Source organism: Pan troglodytes, chromosome 18, assembly GCF_028858775.2.
Source record: "Pan troglodytes isolate AG18354 chromosome 18, NHGRI_mPanTro3-v2.0_pri, whole genome shotgun sequence".
NCBI classification, from domain to species: domain Eukaryota; kingdom Metazoa; phylum Chordata; class Mammalia; order Primates; family Hominidae; genus Pan; species Pan troglodytes.
In genome coordinates this window covers 46,482,516-46,496,565 of record NC_072416.2, presented here as the reverse complement: position 1 = coordinate 46,496,565, position 14,050 = coordinate 46,482,516, and the positions used below count along the sequence as shown (strand labels likewise).

At 45.4% G+C, this 14,050-nt stretch overlaps 1 non-coding gene and 1 pseudogene across 1 annotated transcript; one reads left to right on the top strand and one right to left on the bottom strand.

Moving 5' to 3' along the window:
- Nucleotides 1–4,705: 4,705 nt before the first annotated feature.
- On the bottom strand, nt 4,706–5,838 carry LOC101057057 (molybdenum cofactor biosynthesis protein 1-like; annotated as a pseudogene).
- Nucleotides 5,839–10,024: 4,186 nt separating this feature from the next.
- Nucleotides 10,025–10,128, top strand: LOC112205956 (small nucleolar RNA U13). Its single transcript, XR_002940089.1, has one exon. It is a non-coding gene; the product is annotated as a small nucleolar RNA U13 (small nucleolar RNA).
- Nucleotides 10,129–14,050: the final 3,922 nt, after the last annotated feature.

The window sequence follows — 14,050 nt, the reverse complement described above, 5'->3', positions numbered from 1 at the left end:
TTTCTATGCCTCCTCTGTGCTGAGCTTTATTAGAGCACTGTATATACTAAGTCCTCAACAAATAAGTAAAAATAACAGTTACAAAATGATATGTAGAGGTTGATCCTAAGGACGCATCTATCTAGAGAATAGGAGAGACTTTTATGTTCCTAGTGTTTGTCTTCATCCTTCCTTCTAATTTTTTGTTTGCTGTTGCTGTTTTTGAGTAGATGTATGTAGAGAAAGCCACTGTTCTTGTTTCTCTGAGATTCACTCCCCTTCTTTTGGTAACTACAATCCTGACTTCTCACCCCCACAATCAGGAAGGTGATCATGTGACTTGGGCCTGGCTTATTAGAATCTGCCCAGTAGGTCACAGTGATTGGTCCAGAGATGAGCACATGACTCAACATGATCATGCGACTTGGATGTGGCCTATCAGAATCCTTCCATTAGGCAATAGTGATTGGCCCAGGGATGAACACATGACTCAAACCAGGCCAAATGGGATCCAGCTAGTGGGAAGGAGAAACTTTTTCACAGATGTGAACCCTCAGTAGGTGAACCTGGTGCTGTCGGCAACCAACCTACCTCCCAGCTCCCAGATGGGGGCTGCTTCCTTCCTCATGATGAGGATGGTATGTGAAATCCAGGCTGAAATCCTCCAGACTCTCAACCACAGCTCTGAAGCCTGCCGTCATTGTCCCTTTGGGCCGTGTAAGCCTTCCAGACCCATCGGGCCTCACTTGCTATGTTGCTTGGAGAAAATAACACTGAGGCAGGAACTAAGAACCTGGTGAGGATTGGCAAGAGGAGACCGCAGGGAAGAACCTTGTCGATCTTGCACTTGGTGGGAAATTAGGCGCTGAAGGCTTTGGACAGCTGCCAGGTTCTTCTGTCCAGCCCCTGTGGCTCTTGAGTAGGTGAAGTTCCCTTGAGTGGGTGGCGGGCAGCGAGGGCACGGAAGGGTTAGAATGCTTGAGGAAAGTAGAGAGAAAATGTGGGATTGTTATAAAATGCAGATAGAATGAGATAAGACCTTGCTGAGCCTGAAAAATTAAATATGCACAGATTGACTTCAAGTAGGTCTTTGGCAGGGTTAAAAGCCAGAGGTTTTGCTCCTCACTCTAAGCAGGAAATCGTTTGTGCAAAATAACAGGACATTTAAAAAGACCATTTTTCTGGATTCGGCGAGCACCAGAAGTAGCCAAAGAGGCTAAAGTTACTTCTAAACCCATTTGTTTTAGGTTCTGCTTAGGAACCTGGTAGAAACTGCAGGGAAACCCAAGCGGGGTGGGGCAGGGGTGAGACACACAAGTTCCCACCCCACTCTGTGCGCACTCTAAGCCATTAAACCTTCAACCAGCTGCTGACATCAGAGGGCACCTAATGAAAATGCGTCTGAGACCGGGTGCAGTGGCTCACACCTGTAACCCCAGCACTTGGGGAGGCCGGGGTGGGTGGGTTGGTTGAGCTCAGGAGTTCGAGACCAGCCTGAGCAACATGAGGAAATCCCCGCCTCTACAAAAAAAATAAAAATAAAAAAATTAGCCGGGTGTTGTGGCACACACCTGTAGTCCCAGCTACCTGGGAGGATCGCTGGAGCCTGGGAGGCAGAGTTGAAAGTGAGCCGAGATCGTACCACTACACTCCAGCCTGGGTGACAGAGTGAGACCTTGTCAGAAAAAAAAGAAGAAGAAGAAGACAGAGAGGAGAGAATGAAAGAAAGAAAGAAAAGAAAATCGAGAAAGAAAGAAAGGGCCGGGCGCAGTGGCTTACGCTTGTAATCCCAGCACTTTGGGAGGCCGAGGCGGGTGGATCACGAGGTCAGGAGTTCGAGACTAGCCTGACCAACATGGGAAACCCTGTCTCTACTAAAAATACAAAAATTAGCTGGGCGTGGTGGCGGGTGCCTGTAATCCCAGCTACTCGGGAGGCTGAGGCAGGAGAATCACTTGAACCTGGGAGGCGGAGGTTTCAGTGAGCTGAGATCACGTCACTGCACTCCAGCCTGGGCAACAGAGCAAGACTCCATCTCAGAAAAAGAGAAAGAAAAGAAAATATGTCTGCATTTTGTTTTTAAGTTGCATTTTGTAGGAGTTGAAACTGGATTCTTCAGGAGCAGTTGCTCAGAAATCTTGAATTTGAGGCCTTTCATACTCATTTGCAGGAAGAAAGTGTTCTCCCCAGGAAAATGGATTGCTCAGCTGAAAGCATAAACTTCTATTTTGATATCTGCAGAGTTCATGTACACGTGGCTGTGTACATTTGTCCTACTGGTTTGGAATTTAGATCTGGATTGATGTGACAGCTTACTGCTGTTTAACACTCTCCTTTCTCTTGCTAAAAAGCTCTTAAATGGTTTTAGAGGTTATTTGTGAGTTATGACATGCTCCTCACTTTTTCAGGGTTATGAAAAACATTGTGTTAGTCATGAGCCTGAAGAATTATAAATGTGTGATTTTAGTTAAGAATGTGCTTTTTATTTTTCTTTTTTCCTATTTACTTAGAAGCTAGTTTTCAGTCTCTGACATCACGTTGGCAGACGCCAGCAGGAAAAGAAAGGGATTTAATTTGGCAGCTTGCCTGGAAATAAGAGAGAAAAGTTCTTGCTTACATGAGTTGCTAGCTTATCCAAGGCTACAAAGAAAGAAAGATTCTTATGTCACTTTTTTCCTTTAAATTTTCTTTAAAAATTTTACCAAAGTAATACAGATACATTTAAAATATATATATATATGTATGTCTCAAAGGATCCAGAAGGACTAATAATGAAAAACAATTGCCCTCCCAAGTCCTCTTCCTGCTCCTAAGAAGGAGTCTCTTTCAACTTTGCCTTTTGATGGATCCTTCCATGCCTCTAATACTCAGCTTATAAAGCTGTTTCTGTGTTTTTTTAAAATTTTTATTTATGAGGTATAATTCACATACCATTAAATTCATCCTTTTAAAGAGTGCAATTCAGTGGGGTTTTGTATATTCATAAAGTTGTGCAACTATCACCACTATCTAGTTTTAGGATGTTTTCATCATGCCAAAAGGAAACCCGATATCCATTAGGCAATCATTCCCCATTGCCCCTCCCCCAACCCCAGGCAACTACTCATCTATTTACTTACTTACTTTATTTATTTATTTATTTATTGCATCTACAAAGTTGGCATCATAGCTTTATTTGTGCACTGTGAGGGTGAAGGCAATCTATCGTCAACTCTTCTTTCCCTGATATGCTCCAGAATAAAGAGGGGTGGGTGGAACAGCCATGAGCAGGGCCAGTTGTGGGCTATGTGGTCTGTCAGGAGTCCTTAGGGCTGTGGCCCACGTGTTCACATCCTGCTTCAGAGGAGGGGGGCCTGAGAAAAGGGGGCCAGCAGGACCAGGCAACTGTTAAGCTGAAAAGCTGCAAGTTTGATGGGACATAGACTTGGGCAGAAGGAGAGATAAAGTCAGGACAGGGCAGGGCTGTGGCTTCACAGACTTAGGGAGGCAGAGCTGCTGGGGAGATGCATTCTTCAGGCAAGCTTGGGCTTTACTCTCCTCAAAGTAGGTTCCTCCGCTTAATGAGCCCTTAATCTCTCCCCAGGAAAGTAGGAGAAGAGAAAACCCAAAATGAGAAGGAACATTTCTGGGCTGGACTGTCTGAGACTGTTTGTCTGAAATAGTCCAGAAAGAACATGATTTCTCAGTTATCTAGCATTGCTTGCTGCAGTCTGGCTCCCATGAACTTAGTGTCCTGGAAGGCTTAAGGGCCTCCTGGTATCCTCCCTATAGAAAGGAAGCCCCATTGGTCATTAAAGATCATCTAGCAGCAGGCCTAGTAGTAGAGCAGGCTGACTTCAGGTTTACTGCTCAAGGTAAACAGTGACTGTGATTAAAGGAACTTGATGTCTTTCCCTCAGCTTAAATTGCACCCCATCTCCAGACCTGGCTGGGCCATGGGTGAGAAGGGCAGGAACTAAACCCAATGGAAGTCCCTCCACTGACCGCCAGTCTTGCTAATGAGCTTGATCTCCTCCAACACGATGTCCCTGCTGATAGCCTTGCACATGTCATACAGGGTGAGGGCGGCCACTGCAGCAGAGGTCAGGGCCTCCATTTCCACCCTGGTGGGGGCCCCGAGCCTGGCAAGATGCCCAGATCTCCACAGCATGGCATGTGCTGTCCAGCTCCAGCTGCACCTGGACGTGGCTCAGGGCCACGTGGTGGCACAGAGGGATCCGCTGGCTGGTCACCTTGGCTGCCCGGACTCCAGCCAGCTGGGCCACCACCAGGGCATCTCCTTTCTTGAGCTGGTTCTGCTGGACAAGCTTGAAGGCTACAGGCCCCAGGATGACCATGGCTGAGGCCAGAGCCAACCACTCTGTGTCTGGCTTCCTGCCCACATCTACCATAGCTTCCCGTCCTTCCAAATCCACATGAGTTAGTTGTTCTGAGGTTAGCTGGTGTCCTGAGGGGGCAGCAGGAGCCCAGGAACCTGGGCTAAGGCACTTTGAGTTGGCATCTGAGTCTGCATGGGAAGTGTAGTGTCTCTGAAAGGAGCCAGAACCTAGCTGCTGCTGGGCTAGAAGAGGGGTCTGGGGTACCCTGTATCCTTTCCATAAAGTGGCCATCTGACTGGAGAAATTCATTCTGGATCTCAGACCTTGAACATGGAGGGGGTCCCAGGAGGAAATGCTTGGATTGGCTGGTGGGGAATCGTGGAACATCAAAAATGTCTTGATGGGGGTCACCCACCGATGAGGATCATGGGCCAGTTCTTCATCTGGGAAATACTGAACATGCCTGCATGCTGCTGCTTCTTCCTGCCCACGGCAGCGCCAATGATTCTCAGCAGCTCCTGCTTGGAGGCCCCAGATCACAGTGATCCCGTAGAGATACCTCAGAGTTTCCAAAGAGGCAGACCTTGAGGTTCCCGTCAGCTGTGATTTGCAGGCGGTTGCAGGTCCCACAGAAATGCTCAGACATGGACATGATGAAGCTGATCTGGCCTTGGAAGCCAGGGATTTTAAAGGCCTTGGCTGTCCTGGATTCCTGCTCTGACAGCTTCTCCAACTCTGGCCACAGCTGCCAGACAGTTTCTAGGATCTCCTTATAGCGACCATCTTCTTGAAGTTCCACTTGTTGCCATCAAAGGGCATGTACTCTATGAAGGCCACGTCCAGGGGGAGGCCCTTGATCAAGGCCGCAAAGTCCAGGAGTTCATCCTCGTTAAGGCCTCGCGTCACCACACAGTTCACCTTCACAGGGTTGTAGCCTGGCTCGTTGGCCTTGTGGATGCCCTCCATGACCTTGTGGAAGCCTTTCCTGCAGACAATGAACTCAAACTTGGCAGGCACCAGTGTGTCCAGGCTGATTTTGATGGCGCTGAGACCTGCCCTCCGAAGCTGGGGCAGCAGCCGCGCCAGGTTGATGCCATTGGTGGTGACACCAATGGTCCTCAGCCCTTCCAGTCGCTGGAGCTGGGCCACAATGTCCACCTCGTCCGGCTGGATGAGCGGCTCTCCGCCCATGAGCCGGATCTTTTCGACGCCTTCCTTCACAAAAAGCCAGGCGAGGGTCAGGATCTCTTTTGTGGTCAACATCTCTTCTGTGGTCAGCAGGTTGGCCTTGGGGGTCAGCGGGACCCCTTCCTCCGGCATGCAGTACTGACATCTGAGGTTGCACTTCTCCGGGAGGGAGATTCGCAGGTAGCTGTGCTGCCGGCCGAAGCTGTCTGTGAGGAAGGCGGAGAAGGGGGCCTCGTGCTCCCGCGAGAACTGCCTCCGCCTGGACAGCTCCTGTGAGGCAGCTTGCGGGGACTCGCCCGGGCAGGGCGGCATCACCGGAATCCGTGAGCTGCAGCTCCGTGGCGTTGGACCTTAGGAGCCGGCGCAGCATCCGGGACAGCGGCCGCGCCACCGTGAAGCCTGATCCCGGCAGAGCTGCGGCCCTCAGCCGGCTTCGGGAGCACACTGGCCGGGCAAAAGCGATTCTCCTGCCTCAGCCTCTTGAGTAGCTGAGATCACAGGCATGCACCACTACGCCTGGCTAATTTTTTGTATATAGAGTAGAGGTGGTGTTTCACCATGTTGGCCAGTCTGGCCTCGAACTCCTGACCTCAAATGCTCTGCCTGCCTCGGCCTCCCAAAGTGCTGAAATTACAGGGGTGAGCCACCGCGCCAGGCGCATCTACTTTATATTTCTATAGATTTACCTTTTCTGGACATTTCATACAAATGGAATCACATAATATGTAACCTTGTATGATTGGCTTCTATCACTTAGTGTAATGATTTCAGGGTTCATCCATGTCGTAGCGTGTGTCAGTGCCCCATTACTTTATGACAGCTGGTCATAAAGTCATGTATGCATAGACTACATTGTATGTATAGACTACATTTCATTTATCCGTTCATTAGTTGATGGACATTTACAATGTTTCCACCTGGGGCTATTATGAATAACGCTGCTGTGAGCGTTCATATATAAGTGTTTGTGTGCACATATGTTTTCAATTCTTTTGGAGATATATATACAACTGTTTTTATTCATCCCTTTATACTTCCTGTTATGAGAGATGAAGATTTAGCTTGTTTACAGTATTCTCTTTCCTTCCCATCTCTATCCTACCAGTAATCTATTTTTCTTCTTCCTTTTATTACATTCGTAACTGTAGTAATTGTGACTGATTTTCACTCAGATAACAAAAACCTGCCTACAGCAGCTTAAACACACAGGGAGAAATTTGTACTCACTAAACAAGTCCTGCTTATTGTTGGTTCAGCTGCCAAAAACTGCCAGCAGGGACCCAGTTTAAAATAAAATAAAAATTTAAATAAATTTTTTATTTTATGCCTTCCCTGTCTTTCCCGTCTGCCATCCTTAACAGGCTAGTTTTTATATTCATGCTTGTCTTCATTTGATTACAAGATGGTGGCCACAACTCCAAACATCACAGCTTCATACAAACAGGAAAAAGAGGAGAGTAGGCAGGAAACAAGAGCTATGTCTGTCACCTTTCATCAATAAAGTACAAGCTTTCTTAGACCTCCTCTCACAAACCCTCTAGCAAAGCAAACTTCCACTTAAATCTCACTGGCCAGAACTAAGTCACATGACCACACATAGCTGCAAGGGAACCTGGAAAAACCTACAAGAAACTGGATTGACTAATTGGCTTATATCAATAGTTCTCAACCCTCGTTACATGTTAGAATCTCCTAGGGATATTTTTAAGTGTACGTCTCTGAACATGGTCTTATCCTAGGGTCAGTGGTTCTCAACCAAGGGCAAGTTAGCAATGTTTGTGTACAGTCTTGATCCTTGTAACTGGGGGCGAGGTGCGCCCACCATTAAGTGGATAGAGGCCAGGATGGTGTAAAACACCCTACAACACACAGAACAGCCCCCAACAACACAGAATTATTCTCTTCAAAATGTCAGTAGTGTCAAGTTTGAGAAACCTTGCCCTAGACCAATTAAATTAATCTCTTCTACGTGGTTGCAATGTGCAGCCAGGGTTAAGATTCACTGGTTTCTGAATGATCCATTACATATCATGATTACACCATATTGATGCCCTGAACAAAACTAGGGTTCTGTTACAAGGAAGTAAAGGGGAATAAATATTGGTTATGTAGTGTGTCTGCTCCAGTAACTTTGGTCATATGCTAACAGTTTTACTTCTAATTCTATTAATTATGTAGTGTCTTTTGGTTCCTGTTTCATGAGATGAGAATATCAGCCCCTCACACACTTTGAGCTCTTCTCCCTTTTACTTTTCAACTTCTATCATTTGAAATTTAATTTTAAATTGACAAAGTGAATAGCATTTATTTTCTGTCCTATAATCAAAATTGCATCTATATGTTGTCTAACTACAGATTTTTTTTTTCTTTCTTTCTTTCTTTCTTTTTTTTTTTTTTTTTTTGAGACAGGGTCTTACTCTGTCACCGAGGCTGGAGTGCAGTGGCATGATATTGGCTCACCAAAACCTCCGCCTCCCAGATTCAAGCGATTCTCCTGCCTCAGCCTCCCAAGTAACTGGGATTACAGGCACATGCCACCATGCCTGGCTAATTTTTGTATTTTGGGTAGAGACGGGGTTTCACCATGTTGGCCAGGCTGGTCTTGAACTCCTGTCCTCAGGTGATCCGCCTGCCTCGGCCTCCCAAAGTGCTGGGATTACAGGCATGAGCCACTGCGCCCAGCCCAACTACAGATTCTTAAAGTTGAAATTTAATAAACAGGATTTATATTATGACAATATAAACGTTGTTCACTGCAGAGCTCAGAAATGTTTTTAAGCTACATTTCCTTATCAGCTTTTGTTTTACCTAGGGTTTGTAATTTTATTTATTTTGTGTATTTTTATTTATTTATTTTTTGAGACAGGGTCTCACTCTGTCACCCAGGCTGGAGTGTAGTGGCGTGGTCACAGCTCACTGCAGACTGGACCTCGTAGGCTCAAGTGATTCCTTCACATCAGCCTCCCAAGTAGCTGGGACCACAGGCATACACCACCACACCTGGCTAATTTTTGTATTTTTTGTAGAGATGGGGTCTTGGCCAGGTTGGTATCAAACTCCCAGGCTCAAGCGACCTGTGCCCCCTCAGCTTCCCAAAGTGCTGGGATTACATGTGAGCCAGCCCTCGCAGCCCTTATTTTTTTTTCTTTTTTGGGGGGAGTGTTAGACTTAGGCCATTTTATTTTTATGTTATTTATTTATTTATTTATTGAGGCACAGTCTTACTCTGTCACCCAGGCTGGAGTGCAGTGGCATGATCTCAGCTCACTGCAACCTCCGCCTCCCAGGTTCAAGCAATTCTCCTGCCTCAGCCTCCCGAGTAGCTGGGATTACAGGCATGCACCAACACACCTGGCTACTTTTTGTATTTTTAGTAGAGACGGGTTTCACCATGTTGACCAGTCTGGTCTCAAACTTCTGACCTCGGGTGATCCACCTGCCTCGGCCTCCCAAAGTGCTAGGATTACAGGCGTGAGCCACCGTGCCTGGCCAACTTAGGCTATTTTAAAAGGTATTCATATAACCCTACTTCTATCTGGTATCAGCAAGGAACAAACAAGGACTAAAACTAGACAAAGTTTCTTGGAACTAAAAGCTTTCCCAATCACCCTCTAATTCCAATGAGATTTTTAAAAACTGTGGAATCTAATTCATTTGAAACCGGGCTTACACAATAGAGTTCTAATACTATAATTCTATGTATCTAGGTAGGTTTCAGTAAATAAAGAAATACATATTTGGTGAAGTTGTTAAATGTTAAATTTTTGTTTGGGAATGGTTTTACTGGATGCTTCTAATGTAAATAGGAGAAAAATCTTTCATTGACTCATTTGTCAGATACAATGTGATTTTATATATTACGCACTGGTGAAGTAGGAATATAGTGATGGATGAGCTAGCCCCACGTGACAACTGTAAATAATTTTATTTGCAGTGGATACTTCTCATTATTGACTGCTCTATAGCCAAAGAACATTAAGTGAAATTACATTCAGACTTGGTGTTACTGGGAAGCAAGGTCTCCACCATTGTGAACATCTGGGTGCGGCTGCAACAGGAACATGCTGTGACCTCTGGGACATGAACGTCTACCCTGATTGCAACTCCGCATTGCAATTCCTTCTAGATTTTGGTGGTAGTTTAAATAACTTTACGATAGGCTTCCCAGAGCTCCACAGAGCATTGTCGATGACTGCCTGGATACCCAGAAGCTGTATAATTCAATCTTGTAGGTAATATAATATCACCTCTTCATAGATTATTTTTGCACGTAGTATAGTTGTATTTTCTGTTACTTTTGATTGGTCAAATTTTTAGTGAGGTAAAATGTACATAGAGTGAAAGACAGATCTCAAGTACAATTCAAGGGGTTTTGACAAATGTATACTCCTGTGTAACCAATGTCTTAATTGGTTAATTTTCTCTTTTGGGAGTTTTGGTAATATTAATTTGAGTTAATGCCCAAAGATCTCTGAAAAAAAAATGTTTCTTTCTTCCTACGAAAGTTTTTTTAATTGTGATAAAATCCACATCACACGATCTTTTTGGAGTTCCTAAGCATGATCGTTGGGTTTTCATGTGCATGTGTGAGATGTGACTCCCTCAAGCCTTGTTATGACATAAGCACATTACCAGTCTGACACACACAGAAAATACACATAACAATATTTACCATCAGTGACACTTAGTACATTTATAATATTGTGCAACCATTACTACCACCTAGTTCTAGAACATTTTCACTACTTTAGAAGGAAACCCCACACACATTAAGCAATCACTCCCCATTCCACCTTCCCTAAGCTCTGGCAACCATTCATCTGCCTTCTGTCTCTATGGATTTGCCTAGTCTGGATATTTTATATAGAATCATACTATATTGGCCTTTTGTGTCTGGCCCATTTTTTTTTCACTTAGCATAATTTTTTCAAGACTCATAAATTTTGTAGCCTGTATCAGTACATCATTTCTTTTTATGAGAGGATAATATCCCGTTGTGTGTTTATACCACAATTTATCTGTTTATGTGTTAATGGACATTTGAGTTGTTTTCACCTTTTGGCCACTGTGAATAGTGCTGCTGTGACCATTCATGTAAAATTCTGTCTGAACACTTGTTTTCAACTCTGAAAAAGATATTATTTTGTCACCCCTATTGGGACCTGCTATTTTGCTCCTTTACTGCCTGTTACTTGTTCTAAACAAAGCAAAACAAAAAGAGCAAGTCAGTGCTGAAACTGCCAAGGAAAAAAAGGTAAACAATGGTCTTGCTGTTTGACATGATTTTGGACAACCCCCTTGGCCAGTGCTCAGGAATGTGAAAATCATAGACATGGAGAACAGAAAACAGTGCATTCTTAGTTAACAAAATCACAGACTTTCCCAGCATTTGGTGTGAAAGGCTTTGATTACTATGTCTGTGTCCAAAGGGGATTGTTGTTTAAACCACAATGGCTGCTTAGTGGCTGGTTGCAAATGAGGTTGAAATGGTAAAAATGATAATTGCCCAGTGAGCAGTCCTGGCAGTGGCTAACCTTGCAGTACAGTGGGCAGATTTTAGGAAGGAGGGATGGAATGAGCTAGAGAGGTCATTTGAGCTACCTGGTAATGGTGTTACCCAGGGTACACACACCTGACTGGATGCAAATCCCAATAAGTTTCCAGTGTCCTCTAAACTACCAACCCAAAGTGATTACCCAACCCTAGGAGTCTAAGAAGTTCAAGAACTCTGAAAAAGAAGGGGTAATCCCCAGTGCCCACTCAAAACAAAATGCCCATTTGGTCAGTACAGAAAAGCAAATGGGACCTGGAGACTGTAGTTGTAGAGCAGCAGCATCTCCCACCACTGGGGCTAAAACTATCACTGGGTTCCTGATGTTGAGATGCGAATGTGGGAACAGGCTTCCCCAGCACGTTCTCCTCCCTTTCTGTCCACTCAGATCACGAGAAATAGTTTGGCTGCACCAGTCAGTGACAGCCTCGGGATGGACCAAGTCCTTTATAATCTGCTACTTAGCTGTGTGATCTTGGACAAGTTACTTAATACATCTCAGCCTCAGTTTCCTCAGCTGAAAAATGGTGTTAATAAGAGGGCCTGTCACCGCCAGGCGCAGTGGCTCACACCTGTAATCCCAGCACTTTGGGAGGCTGAGGCAGGCTGATCACTTGAAGTCAGGAGTTTGAGACCAGCCCGGCCAACAGGGTGAAACCCCATCTCTACTAAAAATACAAAAGTTAGCCAAGCATGGTATGGTGGCTCGTGCCTGTAATCCTAGCTACTCGGGAGGCTGAGGCATGAGAATCCCTTGAACCCAGGAGGTAGAGGTGCAGTGAGCCGAGACTGTGCCACTGCGCTCCAGCCTGGGGGACAGAGCAAGACTCTTGTTTTAAAATAAAATGTGTGTGTGGGGGGGGTGCTATCACTTAGGGTTAATGAGAGAATTCAGTTAAGCCATATGGAGCACTTAGCAGAGTTTCAGGCATACTGTCAGTGACCCCCCAGAAAAACCCAAAAACAGTTATTATTGTGCTGCTGAAAAAGTGGGGCGGGCACAGCAGCACTACAGATGTGATATCAACTGCCTGGGCAACCTGAGCCATCCCTAAGGGCCCAAAACAGGGAGAGGGGTGAGAAGGAACAGGGTATCCAGATCCCCAGTGATCATGGGTCACTATCAAGAGAAGGCAGCCTCTGCATTTACTGCTGGCTATATACCCATGGCCTGCCCTGAAAAGCCACGTGGTTCACTCTGGGTAAAAGTGTTCCAGCTTACTGGATGCACCAGTAATAATTGTAATACTTCATTGTAAGAATTCATATGTAACTTAAAATGTGTACAATCATTCATTCATTTATTGATCAGTAACCACTTACTAATCACCTACTGTGTGCCAGCCACTAGAACCTGGGGTTACAGCAACAAATAAGACACACAGTGGCTGGGCGCAGTGGCTCATGCCTGTAATCCCAGCACTTTGGGAAGTCAAGGTAGGTGGATCAGTTGAGCTCAGGACTTTGAGACCAGCCTGGGCAACATCGTGAAACCCCATCTCTACAAAAAAATACAAAAATTACCCGGGCATGGTGGTGCATGCCTGTGGTTCCAGCTACTCGGGAGGCTGAGGTGGGAGGATCACTTGAGCTGGGGAGGTTGAGGCTGCAGTGAGCTGAGATGGTGCCACTGCACCCAGCCTGAACAACAGAGAGAGAGAGACCGTCTCAAAAAAAAAAAAAAATCATACAGCATTCCTGCTGTCATGGAGCTTATATTCTAAAGTGGCTTTGCCACATGATGCCTGTGTCCTTAACTTCTTGTCATTTAACTTTTGTTGCCTCAGTTTCCTAACCTAGGACATGGAGATAGTAATAACAGCCACCTCAGAAAGTTGTCATGAGTTTTGAATGTGTTACTATCATAAAGCACTTAGAACAGTGCAAAGCATGGAGTAAGCACTGTGTAAATGCTGACTATCATTATTCAGAGGAAGGCTGAATGAGAAACAGGTTTGGCGAAGAAGATCAAGAGTCTCCTTTGGGTGCTTGTTAATGCTGAGGTATCAGCTGAATACCCAACTTAGGATTATTGATCGGGAGTTCAGATATGTCTGGAGGTCAACGGACAGGTCTGAGTTGGAGGTATAAATCTAGGGGTAATTGGCGTATTGTTGGTATTTAAAGTCCTGAAATTAATTGAGAACAGGCTCAGGGACTCACACCTATAATCCCAGCATTTGGGAGGCCAAGGTGGGAGGATTGTTTGAGGGCAGGAATTTGACACCAGCCTGGGCAACGTAGCAAGACCCCATCTCTACAAACAAAAACTAAGAAAAATCAGCCAGGCACAGTGGTGTGCACTTGTAGTCCCAGCTACTTGGGAGGCTGAAGCAAGAGAATTGCTTGAGCATAGGAGGTGTTTTGTTTTGTTATGTTTTGTTTTGTGTGTGTGTGTGTGTTTTGTTTTTTGGTTTTTGGTTTTTTTTTTTAGACAAACTCCCTCTTTTCCCCAGACTGGAGTGCAATGGCACGATCTCGGCTCACTGAAACCTCCACCTCCCAGGTTCAAGTGATTCTCTTGCCTCAGCCTCCTGAGTAGCTGGGATTATAGGCATGCACCACCACACCCGGCTAAGTTTTATATTTTTAGTAGAGGCAGGGTTTCACCATGTTGGCCAGGCTGGTCTCGAACTCCTGACCTCAGGTGATCTACCTGCCTCAGCCTCCCAAAGTGCTGGGATTACAGGCGTGAGCCCACTGTGCCTGCCCGAGCCCGGGAGTTTGAGGCTACAATGAGCTATGATTGTGCCGCTACATTCCAGCATGAGCAACAAAGCAAGACCTTGTGTCTTTTTTTTTTTTTTAAGCAAATTAATTGAGATCACCAAAGGAGTAGAGATAGAGAAGAGAAACATCCCAAAGACTGAGCCCTGGGGCACCCCAAAGTTTAAGACTTGGGGCTTTGAGGAGGAATAAACAAAGGAGACTGAGAAGGGGCAGCGAGAGAGATAGGAGGAAAACCTCAAGAGTATGGGGTTCTGGAAGCTGAGCGAAGAAAAGCTTTGCAAGA